The sequence below is a fragment of the Schistocerca nitens genome, chromosome 5, assembly GCF_023898315.1.
Source record: "Schistocerca nitens isolate TAMUIC-IGC-003100 chromosome 5, iqSchNite1.1, whole genome shotgun sequence".
In the NCBI taxonomy this organism is placed as follows: Eukaryota; Metazoa; Arthropoda; class Insecta; order Orthoptera; family Acrididae; genus Schistocerca; species Schistocerca nitens.
In genome coordinates this window covers 443,201,877-443,217,777 of record NC_064618.1, presented here as the reverse complement: position 1 = coordinate 443,217,777, position 15,901 = coordinate 443,201,877, and the positions used below count along the sequence as shown (strand labels likewise).

At 41.7% G+C, this 15,901-nt stretch overlaps 1 protein-coding gene and 1 pseudogene across 2 annotated transcripts in view; one reads left to right on the top strand and one right to left on the bottom strand.

Moving 5' to 3' along the window:
* LOC126259446 (uncharacterized) overlaps positions 1-15,901 on the bottom strand; it is a 369,777-nt gene that overhangs the window by 278,749 nt on the left and 75,127 nt on the right. The window lies entirely within an intron of this gene.
* Positions 2,969-3,086, top strand: LOC126261421 (5S ribosomal RNA; annotated as a pseudogene).

The following is a 15,901-nucleotide window of genomic DNA, read 5'->3' as shown; positions in this document are numbered from 1 at the left end:
CTGTACTCTGTGTTTGTCCACAGCATATTATATGCATTTCAGACAATTGGTACCCTATCTCAGTATAATCTGTTGTCGACACACTTTCACCTGTTTCAGTTATACCCAAAATGAAACTTCCTGTCAGATTAAAACTGTGTGCCGAACTGAGACTCAAACATTCTTTTTTTTTTTTTTTTTTTAATTTGCTCCGGGCGGACGTCCGATGGCATCCGGTCAGGTTCTTCGTTGATCCGTTCACTCAGTTCTTTATTACAGAGGGTAGCTAACCCTCTGACCGAACACGCTGGCCTACCTGCCATGTAAGCAGGAGATTCCGGGCTCGAGTCCCTGTCGGGGCACATATTTTCAACTGTACCCATTGATATTTATCAAGGCCTGTAAGCAGCTAAAGATCTGGATTTCATTGTAATTTCATAGAAAAAATGGTTTCAACGATGCTTTAAAGTGTTCCATGTGAATGATGAATGCCCTACATGACACAAACCTGCTACACTTATGCAGGCTTCAGTGGTAAGCGCTTCATCAATGTAAAGAATTTTAAAAGGCGTTAGTTCCAGATTTGTTGAGAAGAGAGTTTTTAGTTCAAAGAAATGACATAGGTGCAGCACAAACTATATCCCATATAAAGATTCACGATACAAGAGAAGGAGGTAGTTCAAAATGCATTACCTTGATGAAACATGGGTCAGTTAGTCATTCCAGGAAGATCTGCTGGAAAATGAGCGATGGTACTGGCGGTTTTAAAGTTCTCATAGGAATAGGTTCTCGGATAATTATTCTGCGTGCTGACTGTTATTCTGGTTTTTTTTCTGAGAATAAACTTGTATTTACGTGTAAGGAAAACAGCAGTGACTACCATTCGGAAATGGACGTTGTCAGTTTCACGACATGATTCACAGTTCTTGTCATACCTTGCTTCGAAGTCGGTCATTCACTGTTATAATTAAACTGTTACAGAGAAAACACCAAGTACAAACACCAGAAAAGCTGCTATTTTTCCCCGGCTTAAAAATAAAAATATTAAGCACAGTATAATCCAGACTCGTGCCGATCTCCTGCAGATCGTTAATTTATACAAGTCACGTGACAGAACGTACAAAATTGACTTCCTTTCACGTGAATGGGGTTTACTCACGTGTCACTGTCAGTGTAGCCCCATGGAATAAAATTGTGGAAAGAGTTTTAAGGCTATGTGTGAGAAAAAAACCAAACATTCAAGATAACAAACACTGAATCGCTTGTGCATGAGGCAATAGACAACATCCCACCTGTAGAGTGGGCACAATCTGTGCGGCATGCTGAAAAGCTTCAGAAAGAAGAATTTGACAGAGAAGTGATGATGGATGTAAGCCTTGAACCTATCATCGTAAATTTAAAATCAGATTGTTCGGAAACAGACCCAAATAGAAGTGACGATCGCATTACGATGTAGACTTTGGAACAAAGTAATAATATTTCTTAGTTTTAACGACTCGTGTTTTAAAAAATGTGTTTGTCAATATATCAATAATGAGTACTTCCTAGCTCTTTTTTAAGGACTTCGTATATTTTTAATTATGCAGACTATAATGTTCAACATATTCCCCAAGGAGAAGTTAAGCTCCTCCCACCATGTTGTATGCTCTAATAAAACGCGATAATGCAGCTGGATAAATTCGTCAGAAGTCCGAAATGGAAATTTGTGGGAAGTTCCTATGGGACCAAACTGCTGAGGTCATCGATCCCTAGGCTTACACACCACTTAATCTAACTTACGGTAAGAACACAACACACACACACACACACACACACACACACACACACACACATGCCCGAGGGAGGACACGAACCTCCGACGGTGGGAGCCGCGAGAACCGTGACAAGACGCTCGAGACCACGTGGCTACCACGCACGGCAGAAGTCTGATATTTCCACATGTAAACCTGTCACTTTCAAGGCACGAATGGATAAGGCCCTTAAATGACAGTAACTGTTACTGTCAAGATATCGGTGGTTTTCGATGTTATCGGTCAGCATACCCCGGACTTATTCGCAGATGATGGTTAATTGTTTCCTTGCTCAATGGATTATAAATGCGGTCTGTCACTGTAATGTCGAATGCGTTAGTTTACACTCATAAAGCCTGTTAACAGCGAAAAATATGACAAATTACTGACCATTTTCACGACAGTCTTTTACATTATTTTTTTTCTATCACTAATTCTTTTTTACACTCAGTGATTACACTATAGTCAAACTCATCCACACATGCACCTTACACGTTTTTAAAAATTCTATTGAGTAGAAGCAGTTGTCAAGAAAATATGATTTAGGTTTGTGCTTGAAGTTAATTTCTTTGTACATTATATTTTTAGTTATAATTGAGTTCAACTCGCAATAAATGATAATTATTGCAAGCATTTCCAATGACCCTGTCGTTAGACAATTGTCATTTTGAGAGAAATTGTACTTCATGTCTTCACAAAGATGTGTCAGCTGTTCTCGCCTTCCGACGTCACACAGAGTAAAGCTGTGGAGCAGTGGACACAACGTCGTCAATACGTGAATTAATATTTCTGTCATTACGATTGATCGAAATTGGCTTTAACATTCATTATTCCCCTCGTAGATTTGAACTATAACAGAGTGGACCGTAGGCAAACGAGCCTGACTGTTATCCGCAGCTACGCAGTTCGGCAACGTGGATTTTGTTTGCCCGCTCTCTGTTGCCATGCATGCGCAGTTCTCATCCGCCCCACGCTTCCTTTCCGCTTCGCCTCTATTCGCGGAAGAGCCGTCCTAGGTGAAGCGGGCTACGAAGAGCAAGTACTCCATTCATGTGACGAAGTGGTACAGAGTTCGAGGTCCACGAGACAGACAGGCTGTATTGCGTGTATCAGAGCACGTGACACTGCAGGTCTTACCAGGCCAGCAGCCGTCTTTGATGGGGTGCGAATAACTATTTCAGACGGGTTTAATAATTCTTGCCAACGGCCTTGCCTCGGTGGTAACACCGGTTCCCGTCAGACCACCGAAGTTAAGTTCTGTCGAGTTGGGCTAGGACTTGGATGGGTGACCATCCGGTCTCCCGAGCGCTGTTGGCCAGCGTCAGCCCTTGTGAGGCAAACTGAGGAACTACTTATCTGAGAAGTAACGGCTACGGTCTCGTAAACTGACATACGGCCGGAGAGCGATGTGCTGACCGCATGCCCCTCCATATCCGCATCCAGTGACACCTGTGGGTCCAGTGACGCATGTGGGCTGAGGATGACAAGGCGGCTGTCGGTACCGTTGGGTTTTCATGACCTGCCCGGGAGGAGTTTGGTTTCCTTTTAATAATTCTTACCTGCACGTTTAAATTCAAGCAGCTCTCAATAGCACACGACGAAGTTGAGACATTTTAATGGGTACTTTTTCATTAACATATTGATTTCCTGTGGAGCCTGGACAGAGCTGAGCGTTGCGAAGTATGGCGGACAAGCCGACTAGCGTGGTGTCATAAGTTTGTTGCGGGGCCCTTATTTGGAGCCCATAGACATAGAGAGTCCATACGCCCCTTGCCACGTGGAAGACCCACCAGCCTGTTACCTCGCACTCAGCGTGTGAGCCCCCGCGTAACGGCGAGTGAAGAAACTGCCGGTCGCGTGCAAAGCAAGTGATGGCGAACAAATGGCGTCCACGAGAGTTCGCTATGCAGATGTAGTGCTCTAATGACAACGCATGCTCCGTCTGAAATCAGATTAAGCCTTCAAGATGTGTTGACACACTCAACAGTGTGCAGAAGCCACACTGTCTCAATGATTTGCTGACACTGGATTCTGCTGAACAGCTCTGCATTGGCTGTTTCCAAAAGAGTAATGACAAAAAACTTACTAGAACAAAAAATAAATAAAAGTAAATTCAAATTTATGACACAAGGACATGCGAGACTCCTGTTTGGCACTTAAGATAGCCGTCAATATTTTTAGTATTCCCTTTTATCGACACAAGGTTTCCATGCTTTTGATTTTACTTTAAACGTAAAACAACGTTGGTGGCCTCTTTCTTTAAATTTTATTTGATTACATTGCGTAACTAGATTTTTAAATAATCTCTTATTTTTTATCACTGAATTCTTGGTCATCTTTGCACGACAAATTTAGTATCGATTGCATTTAGTAGTAGAAATGAAAGAATTCTGTCCAGGAAGTACAGTAAGATGACACGACGACTGAAGCACGAGAAAGTTTAGAAACATATTAACAGAGTCAGTAATAGATATAAGCCTTCTGGGAATAGTTAAGTAATGACTGAAAGGAGCAGTTGACGGGATAAAGTGTGGCTACAGATAGTGATTAGAATATGTAAAATAGGTAATCGAGGAAGTTGGTGTAGTAGACAGGCAGTGTTGAATAGGACTAACACCAGCTGTAAAGAGACAAGACATCATCAGACCGGTTGAGAGTTTGATGACTGTACTAAAGCGTCATAAAAAGTTAAGGGACAAAGAGAATAGCGGACAGGGGACAGAAAAAAGAAGATAAGTGACAATGAAGCTGAACTTGTTAAAGGTAAGAGCTGGCTGGTGAACACGTATTGATCCCCTGGGTACGGAGGAGAACATTCGTTACGTATTCACGAAACGGCGGTATTATGAATGTCTGCCATGAACAGAGAAAAAGTATGTTGCCTTGTAACTACTTCAGCACTGAAACAATATTGCACGCCAGGGAAACAGTGTGAGGCTAACGAGAAGTAGATATTTCTGTGTCAGTTAAAACGGAAACTGGTATCTCGAATTGATGTTCGGCTTCCTATGAATACCATTTCAGGTCGCAGCCGGCTTTTCAGCATTACCTGCGGGTTGCATTTAAAAGAGTCACCTAGCCAGGTGGTGGAGTTTCACTGTCAAACAGCACGCGCCTCTTGCCGTTACCAGCAGTGGTGTGAAACGACGTACGCCCTATATTTGCGAGGACTTCCCAAATCATTACTGTTCAGATGTAAAGCGCACAGACGACCAATACGTCTGTAAGCTAATGGCGCTCTGAATGAAAATGTGCTGAAAGGGACTCTGGCTATTCACTAGTACACATTTCACTGAGCTGAAATAAAAAACTTCATTTTTTTTCATTACGTATATTCAGCTACCACTGACGCTGAGAAGACCTGATAACATACTGGGGCATATACGAGGGAGGCGAGGGAGAGAAGTGTCTGGTGCGACAGCGAAGAATTCTTCGTTTTTAGATAAAAATTCGCTTACATTTTTCAGCATAGTCCACTTTCACATCAGTGCATTTCGACAATGAGCAGATTTTATCCCAGAAGTGGGTTTCTGGAAGTTTAGCAGATACTCACCTACGACTGCTGGACCCAAAATCTTTTTAAGATATAGACTTAATTAGATTTAGTAGGAAGTCAGAGGGTGTGAAAACTCATGTTAATAGAAGACCACGTGTTTCTATCCTCCCAGTTTTCCCACAGTCAATCACCTTCGTGGGACAGTGCATGGCAACAATAAATATTTTTCTTTTGTAACTGAAGCCTCACCTCATTTCTTCGTCTAGTCTGTCCAGAAGATCTGCATAGGATTTGTCAGCTATTGTTTTATTCTCTGCAAGGTAATCAATAAGAAGACCATAGATACATCCCAGACAGAAGTCACCATAACCTCTCCGCAGATGACATTCATTTCTTTTTGGTACACGGTTAACGGCCTCTACCCAATTTTAAGGTTTTTGTTTCGTATCTTGCACGAATTGGTGGACCCACATGTGATTTCGTTTCAAAATGGTCCAGAGTTGCTGGGAAATTCCTTTCCTCGTTTCTTTGGGCGCTCATTCAACAAATGCGCTAACCATCGTACTCAAAGATATCTTATACTTAATTATTCATGTATATTGGAAAGTAATCTTTCTTCTGATTTGCATATGGCGTCAACTGTTTTGCACGTCTTTAATAGTCCATCGCCCACAATCGTATTATACACTTTCTCGATGTTTTCAGCGATGGTTGCAGTTTGGAATGTCTTAATGTGAAGCATCTCCCGGAAACGAACGGTCCCGTTTGAATAGACGCAGCCCCCCCCCCCTCAAACCCCCTCCCCCCCTCCAGTTCTCTTAATAGTTGAAAATGGGGGTGCAGATAACTTACAAACCATGAACTGCATTTTAATTTCCATTGGCGACAAACTGTATGTAACAACGAATTTTATTCTTGACATTCACAAGGTAGCAGATACTGACAAGCAAATAGATGCCGTGTTTCTCGGCTTCCGGTAGGTGTTCAGTACATTTGCGGACTGCCACCTAGTGAATAAAATACGGGCGAACGAAATCTGAAACAAGCTTTGCGATTGGTTTGAGATGTTCTCAGCAAAGAGAGTAGAGCAAATCATTCTTACCGGAGAGAAATCTCCAGACGTAAAAGCAAATTCAGACGTGTCCCAAGGGAGTGTTATAGAACAATTACTGTTCAAAATATGTATAAATGTCCTAGTGAATAACGTCGAAAGCAACACGAGGCTGCTCACGGTTGACTTTGTATGTAGAGAAGTCGCAATGTCAGAAAATTTTCACGAAATGGAAGAAGACTTGCAGAGGAGCGACGCTTGATGTGCGATTGACAGTTGACTCATACAAGTGTAACGTATGGAACGCAAGTAGGCAAAAAGAAGCGTTATTGTATGATTACACGAGTTCCGATAAAGTACTGGAAGCTATCATATTTATTAAAGATCGAAGCACACACACGAGGCAATTTTAAACGGAACGATCAGATGAAACTGATTAGAGGAAAAGCAAATTCCAGATAGAGTCATCGTAAACATCTATCTTCAGGTAGTGTAGCCCATCCACAAAGAAGATAGTTAACAACCCTCATTCGACCTACAATAAAGTACTACTCCTCAGTCTGGGGTCCTTAGCACATGGATCAGTATACTTGTAAGAGTCAGGCCACAGGCTCAGCTACAAGTAACCAGAGGGGCATTCGCATTTCCCAGCCCACATTCTCTGGGCAGTGGATGGGGCGACTTTTTCTGCCAAAAAACTCAGCATTGTTCATGGAATCATTTAGAAAGGTAAGAAATCTTTAGTCAGTAATCGCCCTCCAGAGGCTGGCGTGTGAACAGCTGTTTCCCTCAGGAGCCACGCCACAAAATAACGTTTGGCTTAAATTTCAGAATCCAGAGTTCTGAATGTTTCTTACGTAGAGCACACACTTTCTCGTCTGCGCCCGGTGCTGAGCATGTCATGGATCTGTTTCGAAATTGCAGTGGGAGAGATTTTCTGCCTATCCCACAGCACTATTGGTAAGACATCTCTAAAATTCGAAAGAGTACGAGATGTTTTAGCATTTTTGCCTAAGGTTTACTGGTCGAAACTCGCAATGTCTGCCACTATTGTCAGGCAAGATCACTGCGCTTTCAGAGCATTTACATTGAAGACACTTGATGCTAGGATACGCTGCCAGGCGATGGAGTAAAGAAGAGTAAAGATACTTGTTGCTAGGAAGCAGTTGCTGCTAGGCAGTGGAAGGGTAATGACTTGCAGCTACGTAGGTGATGGTCAGAGTCTCCACTTTAACATCGAGAACAGAAAGAAAGAGAGAGCTGGTCAGAGCCCCCAGTCAGTACCGCCGCTGACTGCCGTATTTACGCCACAAGTTTGGTAAGATGTTCAGCATTGTGACCAAAGACTCCGTAGGAATGTGGTATTAGTTTACTCCTTTCAGGAGCCATTTATTCCGTTTTAATACTTCACATCCAGCTAATTGCTTTTTTCGTACGCACTTCGGAGATCTTATTGGTGTTCGAAACTATTTTTCCATGTTCAAGTAATTTACTAATCGTGCTTACAGTCGTTGATCGTATTCGTGTATTATTCGCGAATTTTGCTTTTATCATGCCCACACACCTGGGCCAAGGCTATAATTCACGATTAGGATCCCACGGCAAAATATTTAATGTTGAGTTGTTTATCTGATATTGTTGAGGGTAATTCGTGTGTTTTACTTTTCGATAGTAAAGCTGACTTTTATAGTCACTACTTGTTTCTGTTATAGAATAGATGATCCCTCCTCTCATTAACATGTGTATGTGCATTGTGTGGTATCCATATTGTCATGCTCGATTTGACCACCCCTGTTAATTATCACTCAGTAAGACGTATTCATTATGCAACATTACCATTACCTTTAATTAATTTGCCTGGTCATATGTGTTCCTCGCCTTACCTTCATGTCACCAGAGAGAGGACTCTGGTATCATAGGTGTATGCGAAACAGTACAACTGACACCTCACAGTACCTTCGCAGAGGAGACCACCAATATGCAACTTTTTCATACGCAGATGTCATGAAAAGATCTTGAAGGTAAAATTAGAGACATTAGAACTCATATCGAAGCTTACCGGTCCCGGCGGAGGTTCGAGTCCTCCCTCGGGCATGGTTGTGTGTTTGTCCTTAGGATAATTTAGTTTAAGTAGTGTGTAAGCTTAGGGACTGATGACCTTAGCAGTTAAGTTCCATAAGATTTCACACATATTTTGAACATTTGGAAGCTTACCAGTAATCGTTCTTCCTGCACACTATACCTGACTGAAACATGAATGGGGGAGCGGGGGGGGGGGGGGGGGAGGCGGCGGGGCAGGAGTGAAAACGGCACACACTACACAACACACCACCAAGTGGCTTGTCGAGTTGTCGAGAATAGCTGTACATGTAGTAGCAAGCTGTTACAGAATGGATCACAACTACTTTAGGACGAGTGATCGACACTATAACTATGGGAATCAAGTTGGCTAGCATTATTGTGTAACGTGCCAACATAACAAAACTCATTGATATCAACATTATCGTGGCAAGCAAAGAAATCGTCCTCATGCCCTCTTATCACTGAATCAAATTTGCATCATCGGATGAGAAGTAATCCTAACACAACAGAACAGTTCTAAGCCTCGAAACATCTCGTGGAGATATCTGTGTTTAGAAATTTGAACTGTCACCCTAATTTAAGTGATACTTCGACATAACTTCTGGCTACGAGAAGAACCAAAGGATATTTGTTGTAATGCGCGTAGAATGTATTCTTCACAATCCGATAGCAGCAATGCGCCACATCTCCCCGACAAAAGTCTAGCCTTCTGTTCAATCAATAAGATACAATAAGAGCCTTGGACTGGCCCAAAAATGAATACATCTGTTCAGAATTCAGTGCGATGAAGAAATGAATGTATAATACAATATTTCTCAAGTTCTTCATTATACAGCCACGGCGTGCTGAAGTTCTACGGCGGTTGCCATCGTTGCTCGCACATCTTAATAACAGGTACTGCTACCACTCCTGACAAATCAACCATTACCATACAGTCCCCAAATTGCTGTTCGCTTGGCTGCTCAGCAGTAATTACTTACAACATCTCTTATTCTTACATTGAATGTTGGTGAGCGCACTACGCGAACGTTCACAGAAACATGGCTGCTGATACCAAGTATGTAAAAGTGTATTTTGTTTTAGATTGAGATGTAAGTCTCTTTGCACATCTGAATATCAGTTTATACTTAATGAATATTTATTCACTCCACTCGTAATTTTTATCAGTAGCAGTGCCACCTATGAGCAAACTTTATTCGAGAGGCCTCTATATTGTTTTTATTTATTTATTTATTTATTTATTGGTTTATTTAACCTGGCAAGATTAGGGCCATCAGGCCCTCTATAACATCTAACCAGGCATTCTACTTATTTTACATTCATATGTTTTAGTAGGTATGTTAAACTACATCTAGTACAAAAAGTGAAATAAACAATTAGAAAGGTACACCTGGAAAAATACATACATATAGAGTTTATATTCATAGATCATAAGTACTGTTATAATTAGACATTATTGAAGAGATGGATTTTAGATAGGAGTGCTAGCAGCAGGGAGTATGAGGGAGACTCATGGTGAAGGGAGGAGAAGAATAGAGAGACATGATGAAACATAATTAAGGAAATATAAAGGAAAAGAAGATTGCGTGGCTAATAGAGATAGATGAAGAGGAAGGCATCTCAGGAGCAAGATAGGAGACGCTAGCTTTGCTATTTGACAGATGAGAGGATTGGCCTTGTACATTAATTTTTTGGAGAACGTTATGAGGATGATAGTAGGAAATGCTTCAACTTCTTCTTAAAAGCATCAGGAGATTGAATTTTGCGCAAGGTAAGGGGCAGTTTGTTCCAGAGGCGGACAGCGGCAACTGAGAAGGAGTTTGCAAAAGTTTTTGTTTTGTGAGTGGGCACAGTTAGGATACCAAATAAGAGTGACCTCGTGTTTCGATTATGATGGCATGACAGGTTTTTAATCTCTGAAGCAAGGTACTGGGGTGCTTGCGCGACGAGGAGTCGGTGAAGTAGACATAGGGTGTGGAAGTCACGCAATTTGTACGGCCGCAGCCTCCCTAGCTCGGAGTATGAAGCACTAACATGATCATATCGGCGAATGTTGCAGGTGTAACGCACACAGGCATTCATGGTTAGCTCTAGCCGTCTTTTGTTTTCACTACTCATGCCTTGTTGAATCTCATCACAATAGTGGAGGTTCGTTAGAACGAGTGCTTGCACGAGCTGGCGTTTCAAATCCTGTGGAAATATGTTCCGAAACTTTGAGAGCATAGAGACAAGCAGACGTCTTTCGGACAACACATTGCTGTCTGTCTTTTAAGTAGCTTTCAAACCATCGCATTGCACTATCAGAGAAATTAAGCTGTTGCATTTTTCTGAGCAATATGTCAAAGTTAACAGTGTCAAAAGCTTTGCTGAAGTCCAGTAGCGTCAATATTGTTGCCTTTCGATTGTCGATGGCATATTTCAGGTCATCAGTTACTTTAATTAGAGCAGTGTTTGTGCTGTGATGTTTACGGAAACTGGATTGAAATTTGTCATATAGGCTGAATTCATGCAAGTGTTCAGTGATTTGGTCATGAACAATATATTCAAGTGCTTTGGAAACAGCAGGCAGTATGCTAATTGGTCGGTAATCACTAGGCAGTTGCGGGTTTTCGATCTTAGGGATGGGTCGAATTATGCTAACAGTGCTTATTTTCATTATGCTAACATACTACCTAATTTATCTAGTTATTGCCTCTCAAAGCGTTGTTTTGCACGGCAACGTGATCTATCTGTACTCGTAAGTGAAAATGGTACAAATGGCCTTGAGCACTATGGGACTTAACAGCTGAGGTCATTAGTCCCCTAGAACTTAGAACTACTTAAACCTAACTAACCTAAGGACATCACACACATCCATGCCCGAGGCAGGATTCGAACCTGCGACCGTAGCGGTCGTGCGGTTCCAGACTGTAGCGCCTAGAACCGCTCGGCCACCACGGCCAGCTAGTAGTCTTAACTCAAGCGGCAAGTCACTTGCAACTTTTCGCGCCTCTTCTCCAAAGTAACAGTGCAGGAAAGGCGTGTGACAGCCACTTATATCTTCAAAGAGAGCAGCCACGACCGGAAAGAAGATCGCAACATGGCGCTATAATTATTCGCCTGTCTAAGGGAAAAAGATAGCTGTCAGTCTCAGTTTCGGGAACGGTAGACATGACAAGGCGCCAACAGCGTCGGAAATTAATCGGATTACATGAACATGATTCCTTGTCGCACTGAAGAATGGGATTTCGTGTGTCCTGTAATCTCTGTCATAAGGCACTGGTTATCGCCTTAAGCTAACAAGCGGCAGAGCACGTGACCTCCCCGACCCGGCAATGACCTAGGTAAGGACTAGGTAACATTCTCTCTCTGCTTTATTTGAGCACCTTATCTCATTCCACGAAACAACTGCATCTAGCGGCCACTGTTTACAGGGAAGAGGTCGAGGATACGCGATAACAACGGGTATACGCCCTAGTGTAGCCTCGCCAGAATATCTGAGAAGATAATGGCGGCCTTACAGAGACGCTTTGTCAGTTCCCGATTTCCACATTGCGTCAACGCCCGATTCGTTACACAGTGTTTTTCCATCGTGAGTTAAACTACAGTGTATAGTTAATCTAAAAGAAATAACTACCGTTACACGAAGAACAACAGCACAATAAAGGAACAGATAAATTATATTTGACTGCATGTCACTGTGTGTGTGTGTGTGTGTGTGTGTGTGTGTGTAGTGAGTGAATTGCTATGAAACAATGTGTGTATAGTGTGCGCAGTGACTGACAGTGAGATATGAGTGAACAGTGTGGCATTACATTATTTAATAAGTTATTTGTAAGAAAAGTATTTTATACCAGGAGTAAATCTAATGATTGTCTCTAACTAGAATTCTGTAAACATATGTGTATACGAATTAGCTAATTTTAAATTGATCTAAACTTGTAAATACTTTGACATGTCCTATATTCTTGTAAAAAGAGATCTACGGATGAATAAAGGTACTACTACTACTACTACTACTACTGCATGACTACCTTGCACAGTGGCTATTATATATCAATTATTTTAATTTCTTTTCGTGTAAAGTGTACCGCAAGTTATGAATGTTTTACACCAGACGGGTCTAATTTTTACTTATAAAGCATTATCATTCGTTAATATGTAAACATAATATGCATAATAAGCTTCCAAACTTTCTTTTCATAGATTAAAAACAGTTTTTCTTTGTAAATTTGGCGTACATTTTACTTGCGGTGTTTATTATTTCTTTTTACATGTTCTCAATTAGAGAAGTTTTTTCCTCCTCCACTAACAATAAGGAAAAAACACCTGTAGATTTTAGATTATGTAAAAAAAAGAAAAATGAAGACACATTCATAGGATTTGTGGACCTGGAAAAAGCGTTCTACAATGTAAAATAGTGCAAGATATTCGAAATTCCGAGAAAAATAGGGGTAAGCTATGGGGAAAGACAGGTAATATGCAATGTGTACAAGAACCAGGAGGCAACAATAAGACTGTAAAACCAAGAATGAAGTCCTGGGAGTTAAAAGGATGTAAGACAAGGATGTAGTCCTTCTCCCCTACTGTTCAATCTGTAAATCGAATAAGCAATGACGGAAATGAAAGAAAGGTTCAAGAGTGGAATTAAAATTCAAGCTGAAAGGATATAAAAGATGAGATTTGCTGATGACATTGCTATCCTCAGTGATAGCTAAGGAGAGTAACAGGATCTGTTCAACGAAATGAACAGTCTAATAAGTACAGAATACGAATTGAGAATAAATCGAGGAAAGACGAAAGTTATGAGAAGTAGCAGGAATGAGAACGGCGAGAAACTTAATATGAGAACTGGGGATCACGAAGTAGGCGAACTTACGGAATTGTACTATCTAGGCAGGAAAGCAACCCTTGACGGACGGAGTAAGGAGGACATATAAAGCAGACCGGAAAAAAGGGCATTCCTGGCCAAGAGAAATCTGCTAGTATCAAACATAGGCTTAATTAGAGAAAGAAATTTCTGGTAATGTATGTTCGGAGCAGAGTACTGTATGGTAGTGAATCATGAACTGTGGGAAAACCTGAACAGTACACCGGAAGGACTGATAAGGTAAGGAATGAGGAGGTTCTCCGCAGACTCCACGAGGAAAGGAATATATGACAAACACTGAAAAGAAAAGAGGAAGAATGATAGGACATCTGTTAAAACAGCAGGGAATAATTTCCGTAGTTCCATAGGGAGCTGCAGAGGGCAAAAACTGTAGAGAAGACAAAGATCGGAATACATACAGCACATAATTGAGGACGTAGGCTGCAAGTGCTACTCTGAGGTGAAGAGGTTGGGACAGAAGTAGGAATTCGTGGCGGGACGCATCATGTTGGTCGGAAGTGTTATCAGTGAGCCACCTCGTTCGGTTGTGTTCAATAATCTGCACGAGTTTGGCAGCTGATCTGATAATGGATGCCGTTAAGAACAACCGTGATACGTAGCAGCTGATATTGACAATGATTTCCATAATGAATTTTCACTCTGGAGCGGAGATTAAAACTGTGTGTCGGTTGGGACTCGAACCTGCGACATTTGTCTTTTGGAGGCAAATGCTCCACCGACCAAGCATGACTCAAAACCCTCCATCAATGTTACACTTCCGCCAGGTTTTCTTCTCCTATCTTCCGAACTTCACAGAAGTTCTGCATACCTTGTGGAACTAGCACTCGTTGAAGGATACTGTGAGGGCGGATCGTGAGTTGTGATTGGAGAGCTTAGAAGGTATAGCGCTTTCCGGAGGAAAACTGAGGTCCCCGGTTCCGATCTCGGTCCATCACACATTTTCAATCGCCTCATATTTGCCAAAAGTTGACCGCACCTTTATTCAAAACCTCGTGATCATAGTCACACAAAACTATTAGTAACTTCTCTCTCAAGAAGTTGTTATTTCCACAGTATCGTACGTGGGCCTATGTGTGGCTGGGAAAGGAATGAAGATTAATGTCGCGTCAACGTCGAAGTCATTAGAGGTGGGGCATTCACTCGGACGAGGATGGAGAAGGAAACGGCGTTGAGCTTCTTGAAAGAAACGTCGCTGTCTTTGCCTGAATTGATTTAAGGAGTCCGTTCTATTTACCACTAAGCCACGCTGCTCAGTCAGGACTTTCAGGAAATCAGGCACCAGTGGTGAGTAAATCCTTCCAGTCTGTCCGTAATGTGTGACCCCATGTCTCAATTGGGAGTGCTCCAATTGCAGAAGGAAGGACCATTTAACTGGACGTTGAGAATTAAATTACATCTAATGTCCAATCTTACATCTTCGAAGTATGTACTTATACAATAGAATAGACCTGAACTGAAAATGAAAAATAAATAATTTTTCAATAATGGGAAAACGGGACAAAGATTTATTTCCTAGAATAAAATCCATTTGTGCCACAATCTGCAGTATGCCCAATGACATGTTTTGAGCACATTGGACTCACTCCTTTTGAATCACCCTGAGTAATGAGAGCTGTGAATTAACACCAAAAGGAAGAACACTATTAGCCGCAGTTCATTTTGGATTAGAATGAAAACCAGAATTTCAAACAACACAACGGTATTTCAGTTCTACGTTAGTTACAGAAGTTTCTGGGGATATAGTATGCCGAACGTTAAAGCCACATCTGCAGTCATCTAGTAATATCCGACCAGAGAGGACCACTGTACACCCACGGTATTAGGTTAAGTGGACAGTACCAGTTGACGCCTGCGTTCACTCAGCGAGCAGATGAGTAGCCGTGAAGCCTCGCACAGCACGGGACTGCTTTTAAATGAAGAGGATAGCTTCCAATAACACAAAGAGGCTGCACAACTAGCTTTTATAGGGAGACGCAGCTGTTCCATACAAGGGGCTTGTCAGACAGAAGTGATACTCTGGTGCTCGTAAAATTCGAATTTCTACAATTACACCCACGATTTGACGGAAGAGCCTTAGGATTGTCTAATCAAAGTGTGACTGCAGGCGCTTCGCTGTTCAGAGAGCTTACTGTTAGACTCATATCGGTTCTCAAAAGCCTCTGCACACAGGGTTTTCGGAAATTCCCGTTACAGATTTCTAGGACTCGTAGAGGGGAGTGAGCACATAATATTTTGAATAGGAACCCATGTCCGGGAATTTACCGTTTACGTTCTACGACAGTTTAACTCAAGATGTGTAATGCAACCACATCTGCTGAGAGAAAGAGAAAAGTATAAGAGCTGCTTGTCCAGTTATGCAATAGGCTACACAGCATGTCGTGTACTACGTCAGACGGTCACCTGATTTTGTAATGCATCAGTACGATTCTGTATGTATCGTATGCTGCTTTCTTTCTTGTTTGGAATAGTGTAGACATGTAATGTTTAGGTGTTAATGCGAACAAATGTGCTTAAGTGATAGATGTTTCGTTATATTTCCTTTCGAATTGTTACCTAATTGTACTGTGTCACCCCTAATTCAGTTGCTTAGGAAGAAATGGATAAGTTAAACAACTCAACTGAAACCGTTGCAG